Below are 21,166 nucleotides of genomic sequence, written 5' to 3'. Positions count from 1 at the left end.
GCTTCCTGCGTTGGACCAAACAGTTGGAGTTCTGAAAGTGTAAGATACGGGCTGTAGAGTTGATGAGGAACAAAATTCCAATAAGGATTTGTGAGCTCTTGGGTGCACAGACTTGTGTGAGGCCTTGGGTTGTCATGGAGAACTTCGTTTGCAGTTCTGTGGTAACAAACAAACTGAAGTCGTTTATTCAGTTCCCTGAAAATAGCACAATACGCTTCGGAGCTGATGTTTGCGCCATGAGGAAAGACGTGAAGCAGAATAACCCTTTCAGAGTGCCAGAAGACCATCGTTATGACTTTACTGGCTGAGGGATGGCTTTGAACCTTTTCCTTCAGAGGAGAGGTGGTATGAATAGTGGAACAACAAGGACATCACCCCACTCTTCAGTTGTGCCCCAGATTTATTCAAGATGGTGGATCAAGATGGGGGTGATAGATATGGCAACACTGCAGTGACATCATGGCAGGAAGTGCAAATTTTGGTGAGAAAATAGGTCAGTTGGGCTACCTTCACTAACTTAACCCCCACCTTTCCTCTCCTCCCCTCCCCCCACTCCCCCCGAATATGGCGAGAAGTTCAAATACCAGCAGGACAAGGCAACACACCATGGCTACCTCCCTTACACCAGAAAATGATGGAAAAAAGGTCACTTAGCTACCTCCACTAACCTAAGCCATCTGACCACCACCTTTTCCTTGGAACTGGCGGAATAGGTCTCAGCCTGTGCTGGACTGCTGGATAGGATGGTTGTAAGACTTTTATTTTGTATGCAGTGTTCATTTAAACAATTAGAGGCAGTAACTCCATCCAGTGTGTTCACCACGAGGTCCAGAGTACACCAGTAGACCTAGTACACAGTACTGCCACCAGAGGGCGCTGTCATCCCTTCCATAATATAATCCAAGATGTCGATCTGAGGGAGAAATGACAGGTAAAGGACTCAGCCTGTTCTGAGTCACTGGAGTGAGGAAGGAGTGTACTTTATTTATTTTGGAACAATTTATTTAGGGACAGATTTCACATACTTCATTTATTGATACAAAACACTCGCTCTGATGTGCTTGGGCCAGCCACTGTGGCCGAGTGGTTCTAGGCACTTCAGTCTGGAACCGCGCAACTGCTACGGTCTGATGACCTCAGATGTTAAGTCCCATAGTGCTCCGAGCCATTTGAACCATTTTGATGTGCTTTGGGGTCACAATACACAGCCTACAGACCTGAAAACTACTCGTAAATTATCTAAATAATGTAATACTCTGATGTATAGTCACATAAACAACTCGTAAATTACTGAAATAATGCAGTACACAGCTTACAGGCCTGCAAACTAGTCGTAAACCGAAATAATGCAGCACATTGATGTAGAGACCCGCAAACAACTCGTAAATTACTGAACTAATGCAGTAAATAGCATAGAGATCTGCAAACTACTCGTAAATCACTGAAATAATGCAGTACACCGATGTGCAGACAAAACAACTCCTAAATTGTCAAAAAAGAATACATGTAAATGGCTCTGCAAACATGCTCACAATGCTTAAACAGCCGAAAATAATGCACTGCACAAACACTCATTGCACGTAAAAAACGCTTTCGAATTATCGTCAACCACATCGTATCAGAATAGCACAGGGTGCATTGTTCCTAGCGATCCTAGTAGGACATGTGAGATGCCACCATCTGCACACGCGATTACTGTGACTGATGTCTACCTGCATGTCCAGCATGAAGCAAGAGATGTGTGCATACCGGCTCACTCATGCAGATGCATCTAAAGGGTTCTCAATGTTATATTGATGTCACATGTCTAGGGCTCTGTTGTATTGGTAAGAAATAACGAATGAAATGAAACTTACATTTCTTTTGACTGATGAGGCAAGTTAATGAGGGCAGCTAAGTAAGAAACATTCATACAATTGATGCAGCCTTATGTTGAATGTCATTTTCGGAAGACGTTGATACCAATATATATTTCTTAACTATTTTATTCACAGATTAAACACAAACACTGCATGTCAATGAATACTACGTATTTTACTTTTCATGAAAAGATTGAAGTCTGGTGCCACTTTCTGAGTGATGCCAACTCGATGTTAAACTTTTATATTTTAGTCTCTCAATGAGCTTCTGTGGGTAGATTTGTTCTCTTCATTGTGGAGAAAAGTTGCTCACACAAATATGTAGGTCCTGACATCAACGTAGTCCTACCCGCAAACTTGTGAAATTGTGGAAATTTATGTTGAAGTAAATTTTTATTCGACTCTACAAGACTTATTTTATTATGAAGCTTATCACGCAGCTTTCTGTCATGCTGTAGGTCTATGAGTTCTAACTGCAGCTAGACGTGTTATAGATTGGTAATGCTGTGTCTGACGTTCGCTTTCATGTTCCTAACCAGTCCATAAAGTTGCTTCTCATCTATTTCAAGTGTGAAAAAACTGCTCTCCACTTTAAGCACTGTGGCATTAAGTATGTCCGTTTGCGTTTAAAACTACGGTGAATTTAACATATTGTCATACTTCTGAAGACAGTGCACAGTTTGCACTTCCCTTGCGCTACGGAATGACGTCTGACTGGCCCATCTTCAGGCGAGCGCTCCCTACCCAGGTAGCAGGCGAGCGTGGGCGCTAGTGGCCTCCTAGTCGCCTCCTGAACTGACGTAGCCTACACTACCTGAGGATTCTCCAAATCAACCTCATCTGCCATTCCTGCGACTACTTATCGTTTTAAATCGCTCCGTGCTCATACTTCGATACATTTAATGGAGGTGGCTGCTTCTATTGCATGTTCAGCAACAGTGGAATCGTATACCAAGCATCTTGATCGAGGAGGTCCACTTTAGTAGTGAGATGCATAACCTTAGGTTTTTTTTTTTACCAAATACGCTCATAACACACTGAGGTCACATAAGTCATGGGATGCCTCCAATATCGTGGCAGACCTCACTTTGTACTGGTGGTACTGCAACACCTCGAGGTGGCATGGACTCAACAAGTACACTACTGGCCATTAAAACCGCTACACCACGAAAACGAGGTGCTACAGACGCGAAATTTAACCGACAGAAAGAAAATGCTCTGATATGCAAATGATTAGCTTTTCAGAGCATTCACACAAGGTTGGCGCCGTTGGCGACACCTACAACGTGCTGACATGAGGAAAGTTTCCAACCGATTTCTCATACATAAAACAGCAGTTGACCAGCCTTGCCTGGTGAAACGTTGTTGTGATGCCTCGTGTAAGGAGGAGAAATGCGTACCATCACGTTTCCGACTTGATAAACGTCGGATGGTAGCCTATCGCGATTACGGTTTATCGTATCGCGACATTGCTGCTCGCGTTGGTCGAGATCCAATGACTTTTAGCAGAATATGGAATCGGTGGATTCGGGAGGGTAATACAGAACGCCGTGCTGGATCCCAACGGCCTCGTATCACTAGCACTCGAGATGTCAGGCATCTTATCGGCATGGCTGTAACGGATCGTGCAGCCACGTCTCGATCCCTGAGTCAACAGATGGGGACGTTTGTAAGATAACAACCATCTGCACGAACAGTTCGACGACGTTTGCAGCGGCATGGACTATCAGCTCGGAGACCGTGGCTGCGGTTACCCTTGACGCTGTATCACAGACAGGAGCGCCTGCGATGGTGTACTCAACGATGAACCTCGGTGCACGAATGGCAAAACGTAATTTTTTCGGATGATTCCAGGTTCTGTTTACAGCATCATGATGGTCGCATCCGTGTTTGGCAACATCGCGGTGAACGCACATTGGAACTATTCGTCATCGCCATACTGCCGTATCACCCGGCGTGATGGTATGGGGTCTCCGTCGACTCTTGATAACACTGACGGCACTCTGAACAGTGGACGTTACATTTCAGATGTGTTACGACCCGTGGCTCTACCCTTCATTCGATCCCTGCGAAACCCTACATTTCAGCAGGATAATGCACGACCGCATGTTGCAGGTTCTGTACGGTCCTTTCTGGATACAGAAAATGTTCGACTGCTGCCCTGGCCAGCACATTCTCCAGATCTCTCAGCAATTGGAAATGGTCAATGGTGGCCGAGCAACTGGCTCGTCACAATACGCCTGTCACTACTCTTGATGAACTGTGGTATCGTGTTGCAGCTGCATGGGCAGCTGTACCTGTACACGCCATCCAAGCTGTGTTTGACTCAATGCCCAGGCGTATCAAGGCCGTTATTACAGCCAGAGGTGGTTGTTCTGGGTAGTGATTTCTCAACATCTATGCACCCAAGTTGCGTGAAAATGTAATCACATGTCAGTTCTAGTATAATATATTTGTCCAATGAATACCCGTTTATCATCTGCATTTCTCCTTGGTGTAGCAATTTTAATGGCCAGTAGCGTATTTGGAGCTCCTCCGCTGCCCCTATAGCCGTCCATAATTGCGAAAGTATTACCGGTGCACGGACTAACCATTAATATTTGACGGAATTCGTGTCGGGCTATCTGGGTGGCCACATTAGTCGCTTGAACTGTACAGAATGTTCTTCCAACAAATCGCGAATAATTGTGGCCCGGAGACATGGTACATTGTTATCCATTAAAATACCATCTCTCTATGAGAAACTTAAGTCCATGAATTGCTGCAGATTACTTTCCATGTAAATACAGTCCACATTACTGTAGAGCCACCACGAATTTGCACCGTGCCTTGTTGACAATTTGGGTGTCTGGCTTCTGGGGTATACGCCACACACAGACCTTACCATCAGATCTGACCAGCTGAAATAGGTACTCATCTGACCAGACCATGGTTTTTCACTCGTCTAGGGTCCAGCTGATTTGGTCACGAGAGCAGGAGAGGCGCTGCAGGCGATGTCGTGCTGTTAGCAAAGATTTGATTTGATTTGATTTGATTTTAACAGAAGCGCTAAAACAGCTTAGGTCTAACCCGCTACTGCCCGCGCCGAAACTAGGTTTATTGTGCGGTGTCGCTCCCTGTATATCTAGTAAAGCCAACCAGTGCCCTTAAATAGTGCAAGGAGTCCCTCTACCAGTTTTTTGTTAGACGCAATTTCTTCAGGTGTAGTTGTCCCGAAGATTCTGTATCTTTTACTCTCCAATGCCATGCATTCAAAGATTAAGTGTGATGCAGTTTCTCCCCCCTCATCACAGATCCTACATTTAGGGTCCTCTTCCATTATACCCATAGTGTGTAGGTGTTTTTTGAAGTCCCCATGGCCGGTCATCAGCCCAGTCATGAGTTTGATCTCTTTCCTGTTCAATCCCAGGATTACAGAGCTTCTTTTAAAACATGGCTTGGGCATCATTACCTTACCATGTTTTTGTTTATGACCTTGGTCCAATATCCTACGTGCTGTTTCCTAAGCCAGTTCCGTAGTTCTAATTTGATCATAGCCTTGGTGATTGTCAAGACAGGTTCCGGTCCAATAAATGGAGTTGTTGCCCCCATCCTAGCCAATATAGCGGCTTGTTCATTGCCACAGATCCCTGAGTGGCCGAGGACCCATACTAGGTACACCCTATTGCTTCCCTCTAGCTCCACCAGAGCCCCAGAGCCTGTGGCAATCTGCAATAATCTTAGATCTTGTTGCAGGTTAGCAAAGATACTCGCTTCGGTCGTCTGCTGCCAAAGCCAATTAATGCCAAATTTCACCTCTCTGTCATCGTACGTCCCACATTGATATCTGCTGTTAGTTCACGCATGTAGATTGTCTGTTAGCACTGACACTTCTACGCAAACGCCGCTGCTCTCGGGAGTTAGGTGAAGGCCGTCGGCCACTGTGTTGTGCGTGGTGAGCCGTAACACTTGCAATCTGGTATTCTCGGCACACTCTTGACACAGTGGGTTTCGGAATATTAAATCCTGTGATGATTTCCGAAATGGCTAGTCCCACGTGTCTAGCTCCAAATATCATTCCGCATTGAAAGTCTACTAACTTCCGTCATGTGGTCATAATAATGTCGGAAATCTTTCCAGATGAATCACCTGAGTATAAATGACAGCTCTGTCAATGCATTGTCCTGTTATGTCTTGTGTACGCGATACTACCGCTATCTGTTTATGCACATATCGCTATCCCATGATTTTTGCCACATCATTGTGTGTGCAGATTCCTTCTAGACGTGTTCTTTGGCAACAAGATGTGTGTTTGCAGAAACTGGAAGTTTTACTTTCAGTACATTCACACAGGAAATGGGTCGACATTTCGCTGCCGGAAAGACAAGAGAAGCGAGGAATTCTTTACATCTACATACATACTCCGCAATCCACCATACGGTGCGTGGCGGAGGGTACCTCGTACCACAACTAGCATCTTCTCTCCCTGTCCCACTCCCAAACAGAACGAGGGAAAAATGACTGCCTATATGCCCCTGTACGAGCCCTAATCTCTCTTATCTTATCTTTGCGGTCTTTCCGCGAAATGTAAGTTGGCGGCAGTAAAATTGTACTGCAGTCAGCCTCAAATACTGTTTCTCTAAATTTCCTCAGTAGCGATTCACAAAAAGAACGCCTCCTTGCTCTAGAGACTCCCACCCGAGTTCCTGAAGCATTTCCGTAACACTAGCGTGATGATCAAACCTACCAGTAACAAATCTAGCAGCCCGCCTCTGAATTGCTTCTATGTCCTCCCTCAATCCGACCTGATAGGGATCCCAAACACTCGAGCAGTACTCAAGAATAGGTCGTATTAGTGTTTTATAAGCGGTCTCCTTTACAGATGAACCACATCTTCCCAAAATTCTACCAAAGAACCGAAGACGACTATCCGCCTTCCCCACAACTGCCATTACATGCTTGTCCCACTTCATATCGCTCTGCAATGTTACCCCCAAACATTTAATCGACGTGACTGTCTCAAGCGCTACACTATTAATGGAGTATTCAAACATTACAGGATTCTTTTTCCTATTCATCTGCATTAATTTACATTTATCTATATTTAGAGTTAGCTGCCATTCTTTACACCAATCACAAATCCCGTCCAAGTCATCTTGTATCCTTCTACAGTCACTCAACGACGACACCTTCCCGTACAACGCAGCATCATCAGCAAACAGCCTCACATTGCTATCCACCCTATCCAAAAGATCATTTATGTTGATAGAAAACAACAGCGGACATACCACACTTCCCTGGGGCACTCCAGATGATACCCTCACCTCCGATGAACACTCACCATTGAGGACAATGTACTGGGTTCTATTACTTAAGAAGTCTTCGAGCCGCGTGGAATTAGCCGAGTGGTCTGGGGCGTTGCAGTCATGGACTGCGCGGCTGGTCCCGGCGGAGGTTCGAGTCCTCCCTCGGGCATGGGTGTGTGTGTTTGTCCTTCGGATAATTTAGGTTATGTAGTGTGTAAGGTTAGCAGTTAAGTCCCATAAGATTTCACACACATTTTTTATTTTATTTTATTTTTTTTTTTTTGAAGTCTTCGAGCCACTCACATACTTGGGAACAAATCCCATCTGCTCGTACCTTAGTTAGGAGTCTGTAGTGGGGCGCCGAGTCAAACGCTTTCCGGAAGTCAAGGGCGTCACCTGCGCTTTTTTCCAGTCGCTCGGTACTTTACGTTGGGCAAGAGATTCGCGATAAATGCAAGCTAAGTAAGGAGCCAATGCAGTAGAGTACTCTCTGTAAAACCGAATTTGAATCCCATCAGGACCTTGCGATTTATTTATTTTCAACCCATTCAGCTGCTTCATAACCCCAGGGATGTCTATCACTATGTCCTCCATACGGGAATCTGTACGAGACTCAAACGGCGGTATGTTTGTACGATCCTCCTGCGTGAAAGATTTCTCAAATGCTAAATTTATAATTTCAGCTTTCGTTTTGCTGTCTTCCGTTGCCTCGAACCTTAAACGATAATCATTACAATCAAATTTAATAAACTAATATTATTTTGCTGCCTTTATGACTTTCATTAAAAATAAATACCTCAGAACACAGTCTCTTGTAGACGATCAGTCGGAATTCACTGAGAGGTTCGGTAAGAACGAAGTGTTCGGACACAGTGCTCTAACAGTGATCCATTATATTTCTGTAAATAAACAGCCAAGCGCTGTTTGATAGTGTATTCTGCGAGATGAGTACTGATCCGCTAATTTGAAGAATCATGACAGAGCAGGGAGTGAGGAATATTTCCGACCTGGCGGACGTCTTCGTGTTTACAGAACGGCGCCGTGACGCCAGAACCAGTTCCCGGCGTACAACTGCGCGGGTTCGGTTTTTACTGCATGAATATAACATTCACCAGGCGTACTCAACGTATCTGATCGGCATTAACTCTGAGCTGTAACGGAGAAACCGAGAGCAATTTCGGAACATAATATTTATTGCGACAATGTATTTTTACTGCTTTACTTTATAAGAGAATTTTAGTATTAGCAGTTCCACACAGGTGATTAAAGTAACATTGCGTGTTGTAAGTAGTTATGGCGTACTTAAGATACAAATACTGAGGTACAAGACCTGTCGAAGGTTTCTGAACGGCGATAAATGTAGCCATCTCGCCATAAGGTCATTTGGTTGTCTGTCGTTACCGTGTATCAAACTCAACGTCTGTATTGCACTACGCAGCCGACTTAAATTACCAGAATAAAAATAATTTGAGTGTAATGGCACAACATTATTCATCAGGATACGATGTATCGTTAGGTTACATAGAACACAAGCTAAACTACATTTCGATTATTAGCAACCATTTTTCTTGATAATCGAGCTTAAAAGTCTTGAGTGTAAAAGAGAGCACATGGTAAGTAGACTATCTGATCAAAAATATGTGGGCACGCCTATGTAATGTGGAATTGAGGACTAAATGTCATAAAAAGTTGACCCGCCAGAATGAAAGAAGATGGGCAGTATTTCTTTGTCAGCAGAGACTCGGAATAGGTTTGTCAGGAGAGTTCAGCGACCTTGATGTGGACTAGTCATGTGATGTCAATAGAGCATAAAATCCATCAGGGAGTTTTCAAACCTTTTAACTTTGTCCGCCGGCCGGAGTGGCCGAGCGGTTCTAGGCGCTACAGTCTGGAACGGCGCGACCGCTACGGTCGCAGGTTCGAATCCTGCCTCGGGCATGGATGTGTGTGATGTCCTTAGGTTACTTAGGTTTAAGTAGTTCTAAGTTCTAGAGGACTGATGACCAAACAAGTCCCACAGCGCTCAGAGCCATTTGAACCATAACTCTGTCCACGTCGACTGTTGCTGATGTGACTATGAAGTCGAAGCGTGAAGGGACAACTACAGCTAAACCAAGACCAGCTGATGGCAGGGACCGTCGAGCAATGTGGAAGGTGGTTGTAAATAATCGGATGAAATCAGCGGAAGGTATCACCTCAACTCCATTCACTATAACATTCGGTTCACTATGGAAATAGAGAAATATGGTTGTCTGTCTTTCTTGGATGTCTTGGTTTGACGAAAGAATGATGGGTGGCTTTCTGGAGGAATCAGTTTATCGTAAGCCCACTCATACCGATTTGTGTTTACAAGCGACGAGTTATCAACACTAGTGGTTATCACCTGTTGCAAACTATGGAAGCGCTTCAAACACTTGCATATAGAGCTCACTCAGCCTGAGATACGCTTAGTTTGTCGAAAGTCATCGCCCACCTAAAGACAAAGTTCAAGGATAATTGGTACCCTACCCGGCAGCTTAACAGGGTACTATCAGTTAAAAACAAGATAAAGAGTTGAGCATGCCGGAAAATCTTCAGCACTTCTTCCTTTTGCGGACCATATTTCTTTTAATATAGTAAAAATCATCCATAAACTGCAGGTGAAACTGGTTTCCCTCCTCCTGCCTAACCCGCAGTTGTTACGGCGTCAGTGAAGGACGCTTTGTTACTGCGAAAGGACGTATTTTACAAAATACCTTGCCAAGGTGGTATAGCTTAGACTGGTCAGACCACAAGCACCGTCAAAGAATGCTGCGCTGAACATGAACGTTGTAATATTTCTGGCTTATTCAGCCATCATATTAGGCTCCAGGAAGCTATTCCTAGGGCAGTGGAGATGCAAGAAGCATAGAGAAGACGCAATGTGGGATGATGTACCATTCCCGTGAGAACGACCGCCTGCATGATGCTGCTGCTCTGTGATTGGCTGCTGTGTTCGGCGGTAGGGCGCCAAAACGTCAAACTTTAGTTGCTATTATTAGTTAAACCTGTCATCCAAATTACTTCATTTTTTTAAATAAACATCTCTCAACAGCCAGCTATCAGTCAGCCATTTCAAAATTATTAAAATCAAAGTGTTACTAAAACAAAAGACTGACGATATTACTGCCGGTGCACTTCGGTGGCGTTCGGGTCATGCCTTGCTGGTTTGGCGCGTGAAGTGTCTCGGGCAGTCCGGCTCTCTAATTCTGACCGTTCCAGTAGATAGATATGTTTTCTGTTATAGCAGTATTTGTTTCATGCAGTTTTATTTACTACAGTTCCGACCGCCGCTAGGTACAGACATGTTGTCTGTTCAAAAATGGTTCAAAAGGCTCTGAGCACTATGGGACTGAACATCTGTGGTCATCAGTCCCCTAGAACTTAGAACTACTTAAACCTAACTAACCTAAGGACATCACACACACCCATGCCCGAGGCAGGATTCGAACCTGCGACCGTAGCAGTTGTAGACAAACATGTTGTCTGTGGCAGGATGTATTTCATGTTATTTTAGCCAGATATAATGACTATGGAAAGATATGTTCAATACGTTGTGATCAAGAATAGTTTCTCGTGTCTATATCAACAAAAACGCGAGTGGCATCCCAAATGAGTTATAGTTTATTCGTAGCAGCAGTTCCTTGCGAAGCTAATTTTAGCCTCAAGAAAAAGAATCCACGACCTGCGTGCTGTTTTCTGCGCTGGGGACATCATCATCATGAAGACAGCAGGTTAGTGAAGTGTACAAGAACTTATGTATTCCACACAGGGCATTGGAAACAACTAGGCACCTCACGTGTACTGCATGCACAGTACAAATGTGCTCAGTGACACGTCATCTGCAGTAATGCAGAGGAGGTAAAGAAGGATGAAAATATTAACACCGTCTAACTTTTATTCCTTTTTCTTCCGTGGCTCACCTGATGATGAGGCCAATGCCCAGTTGAAATATAGTGCAGTGTATTGAACGACGGCAGGCTGTAAGCCCGGAAATAGTTTGAACATCACTCATCAGTTCCAAAATGCTACCAGGCATCTAGCTAGGACAATGATTGCGTAGTGAGCTAAAAAGGATGAGGCACAATGCTCGACCAACTCCACATAAGCCACACATTCCTGTAGTCAGAGCTAAGCGTAGCTTGAGGTGATATAAGGAGCATTGCCAATGGACAGTGGATGACCGGAATGATGAATCATGCTACATCCTGCGGAAATCGGATGGAAGAGTTTAGGTTTGACGAACGCCTGAGAACATTGCCTACCACCCTATCTAGTACCAACAATGATGTATGGAGGAGGTGCCTGTATGGTATAGCGGTGTTTTCCGTGGTCCCTTTCTTGTCCTTTAGAAAACGCTAAATGCGAAAGCATATGATTTTTCAGCATTGTGTACTGCGTGTTGTAGAGGAACAGTACGGATACAACTGTATCAGTACGATAATGAGCGTTGTCATAAAGCAGCATCTGTGAGGTACTTGTTTGTGAACAATAACAATCCTGAAATGGACGGGTCTGGTTAGAGTCCCTACCTGAACTCGGTGGAGCACCTCTGGGATGAGTTAGAGCATCGACTTTGCTTCAGGATCCAACTGACTTTCTGACATCACATTGATAGTTTCTCCAACAGAATGCAACTTATCATAAAGGCGGATGGTGGAAACATCCCATATTAATGTTCACTCATACGTCGGATATATTTGACAGAAGTGACAAGTCATGGAACAACTCCCAATATCATGTCGGACCTCCTGCTGCACAGCCTATTGCAGCAACTGGAGGTGGCATGGACTCAACAAACCGTTGGAGGTCCTCCGGTGCCTGGTCATCTGATGCCTCTGTAGCCGGCTGAGTGTGATGCCGCCGTTGTTAGTCGAGCAGCGGTCATGTACCAAATTGTTTTATCCTGTGAATTCGGTTTTACATATTTTATGGAAAAGAATGACTATGAGAGCAGTTGATTTTTTGTGACAATGATTTTATATCAGCTGGTTTACCTCGTGTATCGTTGCATCCAAATAGTTTATAAATGTTAATCTACACTCAGGGCCGATGATGGCACCTTTAGTGTGTTGAAACGAATTACCCAGCAAACAGTATTTAAGCGATCTTGGATTTTGAATTATTTCTACAACAGAGTGATCGTCCCACTACGCACTATGTGTTCACTGCAAAACATTGTTATCTATCGTGCGCTTCTAAAATACCATAGTGTTCGTAATCGGTAAAGCATTCTTTCTGAACTGAGTGTACTGTATTACTCTCTCATTCTCTTCTGCAAACCTTGTAGATCACGAATGGCTTTATATGTGAGAGCTAAATACTCTTAGAATAAACCAAGGAGTCAAAACAATCTTCTTTTAGAGATCTAATATCAATATCTCTTTCTTCCGCTGTGTGATACTTTGTAAATAGAAACTGACATATTTTTCACAAAAAAATCTGTAACAAATTTTCTAATATTGTCCTTGTCATTCACTCTTCTGCGATATATTAATGCACACATTACTGCAATTGAGGAAGTCGAGTTCGGTGGGACTAACGTTAGAAAATCTTGACGGTAGATATATCTCACAGTCCTTCAGATGAACCAGCAGTGTTGCTCCAGATTTCGTGGTGGCTCGTTACCTGCTAGTACCGGATTGCGCTGCCCTTTCTCCAACGTCGACAGTCGTATAGTGCTTACTGCAGTCCTCAGATTTTTCAGCTTCTGTAACATGGAATCTTTGCTTTGTCTATTACAGGAAATAATTGAAAAAAATTTTTGTATTTATAGATTCTTAATAGATTGTTATTGCACTTACATTTTTTCTGAAGACAGTAACTGCGATGATAGTATTGTCCCTCCAATGGTTCAGCATCAGCTGAAAGCTTATTAGTGAGTCTTCCTGCTTTTATACCCGAACCTCCCTGCTGAGTCAGCAGGAAAAATGTGGATAGCGGGCATTAATCAGCAAGTTTTCCTTCATGTCTTGCAGTTGTTTGCAACATAGATTTCCCAGTAAGAGGATATTCCTGAAACACAATGTGCGTGTATTGAGTCTCCTGGAGAGGGAACAGATTAAGCAGATCTCACTTCTCCGTAACACAAGTGTGTGTTAAGAAGAAAACTGGAGTAAAAATATTTTTAACATATAAATGCGATAATTAAAGCAGTTGTGAGCTAATGTTAGGAGCGGCGGTAATACAATCCTTCGCTGCACTCGCCGTGACCTTGTAAGAGATAATATTATACATGTCCACGTGCAGGTTCTCTGGCGGACTGTTATCTGGAATCTGCCTTTCTGTCATACACTTTATATCCAACATAGGCTGTAATATTTTCAATTTCCTGCGGTTTCGTATATGATTCTTCACCCACAATCCAGTGCGTTATCAAATCAATGCATATGTGGACTGTTTATGAATCTAGTATTTCACTTAAATATTTTCGTCAGACATTGTAAATCTTAGGCAGTAATCAATGATACTCAAAGATTTTCTTCAGTAGGTATTATTTAGTGATCATATGAATGATTGCCTATGCTTTTGAAGCTAACAGCAATAATAATCGCTCCAACAACTTATTCAGGTATGAATGTGCTGTCAAATCGTTGAAGGCCATCTTCCACTCGTGAATTTTATCCTCTTCTTCTTCATCATCGTCATCCTCATCACACCCTCCTTCTCCTCTATTGCAATCATGTCCTCCTCATTGGAATCATCCTCTTCTTCTCTAGCTTCAACTTTCCTGTACAGGGTGGTCAGAAACATTTTGAAAAGCTTGTAAGAGCATTACAGGGAAGGTTATGCTGAAACAATAGTTAAGAAAAAAATCGACATGTTGCTCCGGTTTGGAGTTATTTAGCATTGAAGTTAGACAATCAGGTCGTTGCGCACGCAAATTCAAGCAGCCTGCCAGAGACAGCGTCGCCAAACCTGTTCTTCGTTTGGTTTCCTCAAATCGAGCAAACGTAGCTTTTGCGCACATTGCTTAAATTTATTACTTTCTAAAAAGGCACATTTTAACTGGTAACTAGCATTTCAACAAGTGGTAACTCGCAGACTAACGGATGTTTGTCCGTTACCGCATTTTAGCGCTTGCAAATGCTTGAATTCGGGAGCGTTCAATGCTAAATAACTCGGAAACGGTGCAACGTCTCGACCTTGTCTCTTAACAGCTATTTCTCAGCACAACTTCCGTACTAACACCCTCACGAGCTTTACAGAGCGTTTCTGACCACCCTGTATACATCGTCGTCTTCATCTCTCTCCTTTGGAATAGCTGACCCAGGTCTGATGGGTATCTGAAGTGCATGTTTGTCGAACAGCATCTTCGTCTTCTCCTATGACAATACTTGGTGACAGCTTTTTGTGTCCAACACTAGGTACAATTGGATTAGGGTCTTAAATAGCATTCTTTCCCATGCCGTTATAAATGTCATCAACACTCAATAACGATCCACAAATTCTACCTAATGTAGCCTTAACGATTTGCATATACTTATAACCAGAATTTTACCGTTATTTTGAAGATCTTATGATGTGTAACTCTTAAGAAGGGTTAATTTTGAACTGTAGATTATACACTGAAGGGCCAAATAATGTGGTACATCTGCCTAATATCGTGTAGTGTCCCTGCAAGCACGCAGAATTGCCGCAACACGTAGTGGCATGGGTTCGGCTAATGTCTGAAGTATTGCTGGAGGGAACTAACATCATGAATCCTGCAGGACTCTCCATTAACCCGTAAGAATACGAGAGGGTGGAGATCTCTTCGGAACAGCACGTTGAGATATGCTCAATAATATTCATGACTGGGGAGTTTGGTGGCCAGCGGAAGTATTTAAACTCAGAAGAGTAACCTTGGAGACACTCTGTAGTAATTCTGGACGTGAGACTTGTCCCATTGTCCTGCTGGAATTGCCCAAGTCCGTCGGAAAGCACGACGGACATGAATGGATGCAGGTGATCAGACAGGACGCTTACGTACTTGTCACGTGTCGAATCGTATGTAGACGTATCAGGGGTTCCATATCACTAAAACTGCACACGCCCCATACCATTACAGAGCCTCCACTAGCTTGAACACATAAATCCTAATATCTGGCCACTGTAGTAGCAATAGCAGATCTAACAGCTCCACCAGAAACTTGTCATACCTAGGGGTTTCCGACCCCAGCGCCGTATTCTGCCTGTTTATACATCTCTGTATTTGAATACTCATGCCGATACCAGTTTCTTTGGCGCTTCAGTGTATAATACTTTCATCCACAGACATCTTACATCATGAAATATTAAATCATCTGTATTGATATCTACTGGTGAATCAGCGATCATCGTCTCTCTTGCTTTTGGTTCAAATCTAATGCTCTATACAGTATGATGCGTTTTGTCTCTCGGATTAAAAAAAAAACTGTTGACCCTCTATCTCTTCTTCACCTCTATCACTATCATCTCCTTTTTCTCCACAATATCTTTGCATTCTGCTTTCGTAAGTACGTTGTTTTCTTTGAGCTCATCATGCTATGTCTTCTGTTGGATTAAAGGTCTCAATCCATCTAGCGGTTGAGAAACGTGTCAGGAGCTTTAACTTGTCTTGTTTGGAATATATTTCCTTGACATCTCAACACCCCACTTTTAAGACTGCTCTTCTGTCCAGTCGAATTGAGAAACATGTTGGCAACTGCAGTGCTCAATTACAACTGAACCAATTACAAGCAAACCTCTTAATTTATATGCTCCTCACAGCAGTCGTCGTTAGGCTTCTTGCACTGTACATTATGCACTATGTTTTCCATGTTAGGTGTTAGATGACACTGGGTCTTAAATTATATTTTAACACGAGACTGCATACACAGAAACAATTTAACTTAAAAAAATTCCTGGACTATAAATTTACGTAGACTTCTATAATTATAGTTGCATATTACGATAGCGTTTAACGTACACCGTTTCTCTTTAGCGCTAGGCACCTAGTATTTACCGTTTAGCGTTTATCATTTTCTATTTAGCATTTATCTTTTACCATTTGTCGTTTACCATTTACTATTTAGCATTTAGCGTTTAGCTTTTACCATTATTCGTTTACAATTAACCGTTTATTGTTGACCATTCACTGTTTATCGGTGTGTGTGGGTGTGTTTGTGTGCCTGTGTGTGTGTGTATTTTACGTATACAGTGCATACATTTGATCTTCGAATCATTTTAATATTATGTCAGATGTATGCATGCGTATGTAAATAATGCATAACTTAGACCTTGGCTTCACTTTAATATTAAATCTGTGGTATGTGACTTCCATGGAAATAACAAAAGGCTTTAACTTTAAACTGTACGTTACGCAAACTTTTACTGCACATCTAGTACATCACTTAAATACCGCGCTCTGGTTGGAAAGAGGAGGGAAAAGGGTTGTAAAGTACAAATTGTTCCTTATGTAAATAATATAACTTGGCAGCATTTTTACGCCAAAACTAAAGAATATATTTGACTTTAAAGTAAATAATAATTTTTTTTCTTGTAAATTCAAGTAGAAATTACATAATTTTTACTACATGTGTAATACCAATTTCAACACTATGCTCTGATTAGATTGAAAGAGAAAAGAGAGGGCGATATAAAGCACAGTTGGTTGATTTGCATCATCTGTTTTTAATACTGCACTATGATTTGCTGTAGGTTCTGACAGCGAGGGACATTCATGTGTACATAGAAAATAATGTAATTTGGCACCATTTCTACACATCATTTGAGTACTACACTCTGATTCGTTGGAAAGAGAATGCTACATGGGGTTCACAGCGCATTTGGCTTATTTCCCTCATCTTGCATTTTTAATACTGCGCTTTGATTAGCTGGAGATAAGGAGGGAGATGGTGAGGTGGGGGGGGGGGAGAAGGGGAAGAAGGCTGTTTAATTTTCCATTAAAACAATTGAGCTATTTTCACCACATAGGAATTTTATGCCCAACGCAAAGAAATGCTAATAACATTCCTGATCATACACTTTTATAGGAAGTGTATGTGATGTTGTACAGAGTTTCAGGGAGAGCATAAGGGAACAATTGACAGGAATGGGGGAAAGAAATACAGTAGAAGAAGAATGGGTAGCTTTGAGGGATGAAATAGTGAAGGCAGCAGAGGATCAAGTAGATAAAAAGACGAGGGATAGTAGAAATCCTTGGGTCACAGAAGAGATACTGAATTTAATTGATGAAGGGAGAAAACATAAAAATGCAGTAAATGAAGCAGGCAAAAAGGAATACAAACGTCTCAAAAATGAGATCGACAGGAAGTGCAAAATTGCTAAGCAGGCATGGCTAGAGGACAAATGTAAGGATGTAGAGGCTTATCTCACGAGGGGTAAGATCGATACTGTCTACAGTAAAATTAAAGAGACCTTTGGAGAAAAGGGAACCACTTCAATAAATATTAAGAGCTCAGATGGAAACCCAGTTCTAAGGAAAGAAGGGAAAGCAGAAAGCTGGAATGAGTACATAGAGGGTCTATACAAGGGCGATGTACTTGAGGACAATATTATGGAAATGGAAGAGGATGTAGATGAAGAGATGAAATGGGAGATATGATACTACGTGAAGAGTTTGACAGAGCACTGAAAGATCTGAGTCGAAACAAGGCCCCGGGAAAAGACAACATTCCATCAGAACTACTGACGACCTTGGGAGAGCCATTCCTGACAAAACTCTACCATCTGATGAGCAAGATGCATGAGACAGTCGAAATACCCTCAGCCTTCAAGAAGAATATAATAATTCCAATCCCAAAGAAAGCAGGTGTTGACAGATGTGAAAATTACCGAACTATCAGTTTAATAAGTTACAGCTGCAAAATACTAACGCGAATTCTTTACAGACGAATGGAAAAACTAGAAGCCGACCTCGGGGAAGATCAGTTTGGATTCCGCAGAAATGTTGGAACACGTGAGGTAATACTGACCCAACGACTTATCTTAGAAGAAAGATTAAGGAAAGGTAAACCTACGTTTCTAGCATTTGTAGACTTACAGAAAACTTTTGACAATATTGACTGGAATACTCTCTTTCAAATTCTGAAGGTGGCAGGGGTAAAATACAGGGAGCAAAAGGCTGTTTACAATTTGTATAGAAAGCAGATGGCAGTTATAAGAGTCGAGGGACATGAAACGGAAGCAGTGGTTGGGAAGGGAGTAAGACAGCGTTGTAGCCTCTCCCCTTTGCTAGTCAATCTGTATATTGAGCAAGCAGTGAAGGAAACAAAATAAAAGTTCGGAGTAGGCATTAAAATCCATGGAGAAGAAATAAAAACTTTGAGGTTCGCGGATGACATTGTAATTCTGTCAGAGACAGCAAAGGACTTGGAAGAGCAGTTGAACGGAATGGACAGTGTCTTGAAATGAGGGTATAAGATGAACATCAACAAAAGCAAAACGAGGATAATGGAATGTAGTCTAATTAAGTCGGGTGATGCTGAGGGAATTAGATTAGGAAATGAGACACTTAAAGTAGTGAAGTAGTTTTGCTATTTGTGGAGATACTAAAAGGTTTCAGATAGATTATACAATGGTAAGACAGAGATTTAGGAACCAGGTTTTAAATCGTAAGACATTTCCAGGGACAGATGTGGACTCTGACCACAACCTATTGGTTGTGAACTGTAGATTAAAACTGAAGAAACTGCAAAAAGGTAGGAATTTAAGGAGATGGGACCTGGATAAACTGAAAGAAACAGAGATTGTACAGAGTTTCAGGGAGAGCATAAGGGAACAATTGACAGGAATTGACAGTCGTTTCTGAAAGTATTTGTATGGAGTGTAGCCATGTATGGAAGTGAAAGATGGACGATAAATAGTTTAGACAAGAAGAGAATAGAAGCTTTCGAAATGTGGTGCTACAGAAAAATGCTAAAGATTAGATGGGTAGATCCATAACTAATGAGGAGGTATTGAATAGAATTGGGGAGAAGAGGAGTTTGTGGCACAACTTGACTAGAAGAAGGGATCGGTTGGTAGGACATGTTCTGAAGCACCAAGGGATCACCAAGTTAGTATTGCGTGGCAGCGTGGAGGGTAAAAATCGTAGAGGGAGACCAAGAGATGAATACACTAAGCAGATTCAGAAGGATGTAGGCTGCAGTAGGTACTGGGAAATGAAGAAGCTTGCACAGGATAGAGTTGCATGGAGAGCTGCATCAAACCAGTCTCAGGACTGAAGACCACAACAACAACATGTGATGAAAACACGACTGGAAAAGCAGCTTGAGGCAGCTGGAAGACATTGCCACAAGTTACTTACAAGGGAACCTCCCCATCGCACCCCCCTCAGATTTAGTTATAAGTTGGCACAGTGGATAGGCCTTGATAAACTGAACACAGATCAATTGAGAAAACAGGAAGAAGTTGTGTGGAACTGCGAAAAAATAAGCAAAATATACAAACTGAGTAGTCCATGGGCCACATAGGCAACATCATGGACAATGTGAGATCAGGAGCGCCGTGGTCCCGTGGTTGCGTGAGCAGCTGCAGAACGAGAGGTCCTTGGTTCAAGTCTTCCCTCGAGTGAAAGTTTTACTTTCTTTATTTTTGCATAGTTATTATCTATCCGTTCGTTCATTGACGTCTCTGTTCACTGTAATAAGTTTAGTGTCTGTGTTTTGCGACCGCACCGCAAAACCGTGCGATTAGTAGACGAAAGGACGTGCCTCTCCAATGGGAACCGAAAACATTTGATCGCAAGGTCATAGGTCAACCGATTCCTCCACAGGAAAACGCATCTGACATATTCTATACGACACTGGTGACGGCATGTGCGTCACATGACAGGAATATGTTGTCGACCCACCTAACTTGTACACTTGGCGAATGGGTAAAAAGATTCTTCTACCTTGCCCGATTTAGGTTTTCTTGTGGATGTGATAATCACTCCCAAAAAAGTGATGAAAACATAAGAGTTTGTCACATAAACGGAAAATAAAAAATTAAAGTTTTCACTCGAAGGAAGATTTGAACCCAGGACCGTTCGTTCCGCAGCTGCTCACGTTACCACGAGGCCACGGCGAGACCACGGCGCTCCTGCGTTCCTTTTATCCTTAAAGTTGCCTATCTTTCCATGAACTACTCAGTTTGTATATTTTGCTTATTTTTTCATAGTCCCACACAACTTCTTCCTGTTTTCTCAATTGATCTGTGTTCAGTTTTTCAAGGCCTATCCACTGTGCCAACTTATAACTAAATCTGAGGGGGGTGCGATGGGGAGGTTCCCTTGTTAGAAGCGGTACATACAGCACGTCCATGCTTCATTGAGTGACAGCCACCTGGTGATGTAGTTTTAGTTCATCGAAACGTGTAATGGAAAGTGCAATAAATGAGTGTGGTTATAGTAATTTATAGTCCCTGTTAATATTCATCTAGGCCACGATCAAGCGCAATCTAAAATGATCGCATTTAAAGTGTGACACTTAGATAATACTACATAAGCCGTCAAGAAGATGGTGGCATCACTGATGTTACTAATTTACTTTGTAAGACGTTAGGAAAAGCATGGCGCATATAATTTCAAACAGTCTGCCGTGGGGAGATGGACCTCGAGGGCGTTGTGTACCGTTCTTTGGTAGCGGCATGTCGTTATTGCTTGGTGGCACCACGGACACGCATCGCTTTCGGTTGCTGCGCTGCGCCTGCGTCTGTACTTTACGGCGCCGTATACCAGACTTTTTATCACCTGTTGACTATGACGCGCGTCGCCGGGCGGGGGCTGCCCTTATCCTCATTTAGTCGTTAAACGCGCCGGGCTACACCACGCGCCCGGCTGGGCCAATCAGAAGAGCAAACAGAGGCGGCGTCTCGGCCGGGCCCTGCCGCTCGGCTGCCCATTAACGGCGAAATGATGAACGCGTCTCGACCTCCGCATTAATCAGCCAATCACTGGGCGCCGCCGGCGTGGCGTTTCTTTTACACCAGAAGCTCGCGCCGACCGGTTCTAAAATCAGTTTACACGTGCCTCCGCTTAGGTTTTTACGGCATGCAACC

Source organism: Schistocerca nitens, chromosome 6 (assembly GCF_023898315.1).
Source record: "Schistocerca nitens isolate TAMUIC-IGC-003100 chromosome 6, iqSchNite1.1, whole genome shotgun sequence".
NCBI lineage: Eukaryota > Metazoa > Arthropoda > Insecta > Orthoptera > Acrididae > Schistocerca > Schistocerca nitens.
This window is presented reverse-complemented; position numbering follows the sequence as displayed.